The sequence below is a fragment of the Cupressus sempervirens genome, chromosome 3 (assembly GCF_028749045.1).
Source record: "Cupressus sempervirens isolate cs-2001-9-10 chromosome 3, ASM2874904v1, whole genome shotgun sequence".
Classification (NCBI taxonomy): Eukaryota; Viridiplantae; Streptophyta; class Pinopsida; order Cupressales; family Cupressaceae; genus Cupressus; species Cupressus sempervirens.
In genome coordinates, this window is record NC_143120.1 from 632,008,501 (window position 1) to 632,016,009 (window position 7,509).

A 7,509-nucleotide genomic window follows, 5' to 3' on the forward strand; every position below is an offset into this window, starting at 1 on the left:
ACTTAATATTGTATGCTATCACCCAGCTGTAAGAATATCTCACAATGGAGTCTCCTGCTCGATCCTTATGCAACATGCTTCTCAGGTCTGATTGTTTTATTATAATAACTTCATCCAAGAGAATGCTATGCTTAAAATTCCTTGATTGAGGCACTTGGATGCCTTGTTTGGATGCTTGTCATGGCCGATAACCAATACAGTAGACATTCATATATCTGCATTAAGTGACAATAGCTCCAGAGCTTATTCATTTTTTATTGGCCTAGCTTCGAATCCACCATCTGGTCATTTTTGCAATGAAATGTTGTCCATGGTTCATCATCTGCTTGGGGAGTAGATGCCACATTGCTGAGAGGTGTGGGATCTTCAATTCTCAAGAAGTTGAAAAGCTTAGTTATTGGATCAATCTTAGGATTACTAGTAACAGAACTCTTCACATCTCCAATAACAGATGCATCACCAGTTGCAAACTATATGATTTTGTCTTTGCTCATTGCTGGCTCAAGAACACCTACTTCAAGATTATTTCTCACTTGCCCTTTTATGAGATCGAGTCCCATGTTTGAAAGATGTTGTTTGAGCACTACGATGGTAGGCATGAAGTTTTGCAACAAGCTCTATAGCATCTTTTGCAACATTGACTGCAAGAACCTTTGGTATGATTAAAAAAATATTCTGCAAACTCTGCGATAGCAAGTTATTTTTGAGAACCCAAGGTAGTTGCCAAAATCTCCAAGTATATAGATAAAGCTACTTCAACAGCATCACCACCAGCAACTTACAGTGTTAGACTCCATTTCATCCAGCATATAATCATTAGCTCATCTTAGAATTATGGAAACCACCTTGGACTCTTTGGTCCCTTAATTAAGATTGCATCATCATCAACAATGCGTTCTTCTACAAACTCATCTATAGAGCCAAGGAATGATAGATATATCTACTTCTCTTTCACGGATCCTATCAAGCTGCCTTGGATCAGTAACAAGAACCTACACTCCCATATGCATTTTTGTCTTCTGAAGATTGAAATCCAAATATGCAATTCTTGTTGGGGCCACTCTTGTAGGCATTCCTTGAGCTACCCGACCAGTTTTTAGGGCGTAACCATTTAATAGATAACTATATTTTGATCCCTATCCATGTGCCTTCAAAATATTGATGCCCTTTATCAGATACTTCATTTCACCTTTGCTTCTAGGAGTTTTTATTGCTTGGACAGCTTCAACAACCATTTTTGAAAATAGGTCATTGTCAATAGCTACAATTTTTGAAGACATGCTAGTCTTCGCATAGTTGATAAGAAAATCATTACCAAACTTCTCATCCTTGACAACCAATTTATCATCAATGTATTTGTAGGCTTCCCTCATTGTGAGTCTATATCCACTGATGATAGGAGTTGGGTGGATTTTATTCTGAACCAGGTCATTTGCCATCTATGGGAAAACTGACCTAGACAATTTGGAATTTTGAAATAGGGGTACTAAAAGTGCGCCTACACTCCTCCATAGTTTCCTCTAAAAATGCCCAAGGAACTTTACATCCCTATCTGAGATGATGGACTATTGTAAACCATGAAGTCTCACAATCTCCTTGAAGAACAAATTAGCAATATAGGTAGCATCACTAGTACTTTTGCATGGAATAAAATGAGACATCTTACTAAATCTATCAACTACAACATATATACTATCAAAAACTTTTTGTGTTCTTGGCAATCCCATGATAAAGTCCATGTTGCAACTAATCCATGGCCTAGTTGGTATAGGTAGGGTTTGGTATAAACCAGCATTTGTAGAAGTTCCCTTGGCCTTCTGACAAATAGTGCATGACTCCACATACTTCCTCACATCTATTTGAACCTTAAGGCCAAAAATAGTACCTCCTTACCTATTCCAAAGTTTTATGCAAGCCAAAATGGCCACTCATGTTACTTGTATGTTTCTCCTTTATTATGTTTTCCCTCATTGAACACTTTGGGATGCACAATTGGTGTCCTTTGAATAGTAACCCATCTTGGATGAGAAAATATACATATTTTACATGATAATCCCTAGAAAAATTAGAACATACCTGATATGCTTCTTGGAAGTCTTCATTATTTTCATACATTCCTTTCAAGGAATCAACTCCCACACTTTGCAACTTGATTTCTTACACTATCAAGTTCCTCCTATTCAGAGCATCTACCACTTTATTGGCCACTCCCTTCTTATGTTTTATAGGGAGGGTAAATGCTTGAATAGATTCTACCCATTTCATGTGTTTATGGTCAATTTCTCTTGGCTATTTAGGAAACTAAGGGCCTTATTTCAGTAAAAAGCAAAAATTCCCTAAGCAACAGATAATGCCTTCATTTCTTCAATGATTGAACCAATGCATATAATTCCAAATCATAAGATGAATACCTTTTCTTGGATTCATTTAGTTTCTCACTGAAAAAATGCAATAGGTCTACTCTCTTGACTCCAAACTGCCCCAATTGCAACATTTGAAGCATCACATTCCAAGGTAAATACCTTTTGAAAATTAGGAACAACAAGTACTAGTTTTTCTGCCACCTTCTTCTTTAGCATTTGAAATGCTTATTTAGCCTCTTTGGTCCAAGAACATTTGCATCTCTGATCATCTTTTATTGTGTCCAATATAGGTGCACAATATTGATTAAAATTTCTAATAAATTTTCTATAGAAAGAAGCAAGTCCATGAAAGCTTTGACCTCAAACATGTTTCTTGGAGAAGGCCAACTTAGTATGGCTGCCACCTTATCAAAGTCCATCTTGATAATCCCTCTAGATATGATAAATCCAAGATATATAAGTTCCTCTTGCAAAAAGACACTCTTCTCCAAGTTGATGAACAACCTTTCCTCTTGTAGCCTCTTTAAGACCAAATCAAGATGCTCCAAGTGATCTCCCTTTGTCTTACTAAACACTAGCATATCATTAAGATACAGTATAAAAAACTTTCCAAGGAATTATCTCAAGACCTCATTCATGAGTCTCATGAATATACTTGGGGCATTAGATAGCCCAAATGGCATCACCCTCCATTCAAAGAAGCCTTCATTGGTTTTAAAGGTATTCTTCCACTCATCCCCCACTCTTATCCTAATCTACTGATATCCACTTTTCAAATCAACCTTGGAAAAATGCCTTGCTCCACTCAAATGATCAAGAAAATCTTCTATACTAGGCATAGGAAATCTATACCTTATAATAATCTTGTTTATAGCCCTGGAGTCTAATACATAGCCTACATGTCCCATCCTTCTTTGGAGCTAAAAGGGATGGAACTACATAAGGGATCAAATTTTTTGCTATCAACCCCTTTCCTAGGAGTTCTTGAATCTACTCTACCATCTCCTTGTTTTGTTGAGGTCTTAGCTTATAAGTAGCTTTGTTTGACAAAGTTACTCCAAGAATCAAATCAATATTGTGATTTACCTCTCTAACTAGTGGAAGTGTGCTTGATATATTTGTGGCCAAGATGCCAACATACATCTCAAGTAGATCTACAACCTCCTTAGGACCTACTCTCCTATTTGGTTCTTCCATCTTAGGGGATTCCTTCTTCTTCCTCTTGTCTTGTGGCTTTATTACCAAAGCATAGCATGGGGATCCGTCCTTCTTTATAGTTTTTAGAAATTTCTTCTCTCCTACAAACAAAAAATTTGATTCCTTTTATTCCTCTATATTATCAGACATGGGTAAGAAAGTTACCTTCTCTCCTTTGTTATTGATTGTGTAGGTATTCAATCTTCCATCATGGTGTGCTTCCACATCATACTGCCATGGTCTCCCAAGTAACAAGTGGCAAAATTCCATTGGAACAATATCACAAAGTACCTTATCTCTATACTTTCCAACTTGTAGCTCTACCCAAGCTTGTTCTTCAATGACAACATGTTGACTCTTTGTGAGCCATGACACCTTGTAGGGGAAAGGCTGAGGCACCCTTCTTAGTTTCAATTTCTCCACTACTTCTATAGACATCATGTTGTCAGTAGACCGACTATCAATCACCATTTTACATACCTTGCCTCCAATTCTACAAGTTGTCCTAAACAAAGACTTCCTATGTGGTGGCTCTTGTGTGGTAGGTATCCTTAAAAAGGTCCTTCTCATCATTAGATTTTCCCCTTAGTCAGGTGGTGCATAAGAATTTTGAATCTAGTCCCTTTGACTGTCATCTTCCCTAATTAGAGTAGTTCTCCTCTCTATCTGATTACTTGGCTTCTAAGGGCATCTTGAGGCAATATGCCCAACTTGATTACATCTATAACATCTTGGAGGTCCTAAATTTCTTCCTCCAAATCTTCCCCTAGAGTCTCCTCTTCTTCCCCTACAGGATCCTCTAGAACTATCTTCTACCTAATTGCTTTCTTAGCTGCTATCACCAAATTGTCTATTATTCTATCCTCTCCCATTGCTTGTTCCTCTTCCTTTATTGTTGAAGTCCTTCTAGCCTCTACCTCTTCCACTTAGGTCTTGTCTCCTCTTGATTTTTCCTTCAACTTTCAATGCTAATTAATATCATTTTTGGACTGTATTAGGAGAGCATAGAGTCGATTCATCCTGAATGTTGAGTCTCAACCCTCACATATACCTTGCAATTTTAAGACTTTTAGGCTCCACCATATTTGATTTCATGGAAAATTTATGAAATTCTTCTGTATAACTAGAGACATCGATTTCATTTTGTCTTAGATTCTACCTTTTGGTACATGAAGTTGTACTTCATAATCTTTAGGTACATAAGCCTCCTTCACCAAGGTTTCCATCCTTTTCCATGTACTTATAGGATTCTTTTCCAATTTCACAGTCTCTGATTGAGTTAAATCCCACCAAGTTAAGGCAAATCGTTTCAACTTGGATTTTGTATTTTTTACCTTTTGTTGTTTAGGTATCTCTTCACAGTCAAAGAAACTGTTGAGAACATCAAGCCAATCCATGCCTTCTTCAGAGTCCATCTTTCCATTTAAAATGGGTAGGTCAATCTTACCATCCATATTCCTCTCCATGGATTTCAAAGTCCTCACAAGTAGGCTTTGGTTAGCAAGAATGTCTTCTTCTTCCTCATCTTGCAGTGGTTCTTCTCTATCACTAACCTCTTCTTCAAGTCTAGAGTTTCCAGTACTTCCTTTGTTGACTTGTTCCTTAAGCTTTTCCATCTCCTTCCTCATCATTTTTCTGTCAACATCATACTCTTTAACTATCTTCAACAATTATGCATTTATTATCCTGCTAGGGAGTTCCACATCTTCATTGTCTACATATCAAAATTGTCTTCTTCCAAAGATCTAATGTTGCTCTGATACCACTTGGTGTAGAGCCCCAATCTATCCACTCTTTTCACACCTTTTTTATTTTTAGAATAACAAAATTCTAAAAATCCTATTCCACAAGATAGGTTGAGACTCCACAAGGTAGTTCACACCCACAAACTAGCCTTCTCCTAGGCTATTTAGAAATAATGGGCTATCTAGGAATAATAGGTATTAAAGGTTCAATTTGATTATTAGGGTGGAATCTAATCTCCCTCACACTAAGACAATTTAAAATAAACAAGTTTAGAATACACAACACATTCCCCAAGTGTTGGCATCCAAAGAAACTCTCTTTCCACAAGAGAGGCTACTAGGATTGTGACCAGAAATTTGGTATAACTTGCTCCCAAGGATTAAAAAAAATTTCCAATTTTTAGTTCTATAGGGCACTCTCAACTAGTCTCAAGGTATTCCAAGAGATGAGAACTTGACCAATCCTCTAAAACCCCTTTTCCTTCAATTCACCTAGTAGAAATTAGGCCTAATTAGGGCTCTTTTGCAAAGCAAGTACCTTATAAACTACATCCCAATCAACACCAACACTTGGATCATGTCAAGGTTTCTGATTTCACCTTCATATTCCACCCCCAACCCAATCTATGCATTTATTTTCACAAAATTAGATAGTCACATAGAGATGCCTGTCCTAAGGTTTGGCTTATAACTCCAGTGGCAAACATTGACATTTCCTACAACCACCGATGTGTTAAAATAAACCACCATATCTTACAAATAACCATGAATCATATTTTTCCCATGGTTACTTTGTAAGATATGAGCAAAAGAAGATGAAACCCTAGGTACGGGCTTGTTCTAAACCAATTAGCACAAAAAAATCTCTAACAGGCTTATTCCTGCACTTCAAAGCCTCAAACTAGATGCAAAAGAAAGGTAACTCAATCCTCTATCTCATGATGCAATTCATCCAATGATGTCAGGCTGTACAATTCTATACAATGCTCAAAAACAACAAAAATACACCAAAATCTCAGTTTTCTTATTGATCCATGCTTCCTCCATACAATATCAATTCCAATATATCATAGGACATGTTTCCATCCTATTTCTACATTTACAACAATTACTTCAACCAAAAGGTGGTTTGGAATGATTTTTCACAAATACAACTAAAATGCAAAAAGTTGCTCATTAGCAACTTTGACAAACTTTTGACAACTTTTAGCAAGAAGTTGTCAAAAGCAAGTTGTCATTGTTTCTTGCATACTAAAGGACTTAGAAGATGTTTAAAACAATAATATAGACCTCCTAACATCTAGTCCTTCTAATTCTAACATAAAAGTGTCCCTTGACCCAAGTTAGATGACAAGATTTATAATTGCATCTTGTGTCCCTTACATCTAGAACTTATTACATAGATGAAATGGAGAAGTTTTAATACATTAGTTCCTTGATGAAGATGCATTTGAGTGTGCCCCTACACCAGTCAATATGTAAGATAATAAATCAAAGTGTGTATATTGATTACCCTAATTGTAAATGTCACATTAGGGAAAGAAAAAGAGGGGCTTTCAAGCATAACCTTCCAACGGGCCCAAATTAGATTAACACTACCAAAAGTGGATACAAGGGGTATCAATGTTGAATCCAAGGCATTTTATAAGAAGTATACCTAAGGATCTCTTTCTATAAGATGTTCTTTCCATTTTTTTGTGTAAATAATTTATATGATTATGTAATCTTTTAATATAAGTAGATTGACCAATTAAGATGCAAGTAATGTAAAACACATATAAAAACCAAATTCTTGAAATGATTGGATCTAATACATCAAAGTGATAATTATAAAACAAATAATGAGATACCAAACTCACTTTGAGGATCGATGGGAAGGATCACTTTAAATATGAGAATCAAGTAGAAAATATTGATAGGAATTGAAACAGATCAAATTTTGGGCCTAAAAACTAATATCTATAAGAATTTTGAGGTCTCTTGACAGGGATGAAGTGAATTTTGGGGATGAATTGAGGGTCAAGGATGAGGTCGTCTTTTACATGCTTTACACAAATCTTTGGGATTAAAAGTTCACATGCTATCTAAAACCTTAGTTCCAAGATCTAAATATGTTGTTTTAAAAAACCTATAGATATACAACCTACACACAAGAAAACATGGCATTATATTATGGGGGAGAGGGGGGAGATCTTACTCTTTTC

The 7,509-nt window shown here is 36.2% G+C and overlaps 1 pseudogene; it reads right to left on the bottom strand.

Moving 5' to 3' along the window:
- Nucleotides 1–254: 254 nt before the first annotated feature.
- LOC149568269 (T-complex protein 1 subunit alpha pseudogene) lies at nucleotides 255–1,439 on the bottom strand (annotated as a pseudogene).
- Between the last annotated feature and the right edge of the window lie 6,070 nt (nucleotides 1,440–7,509).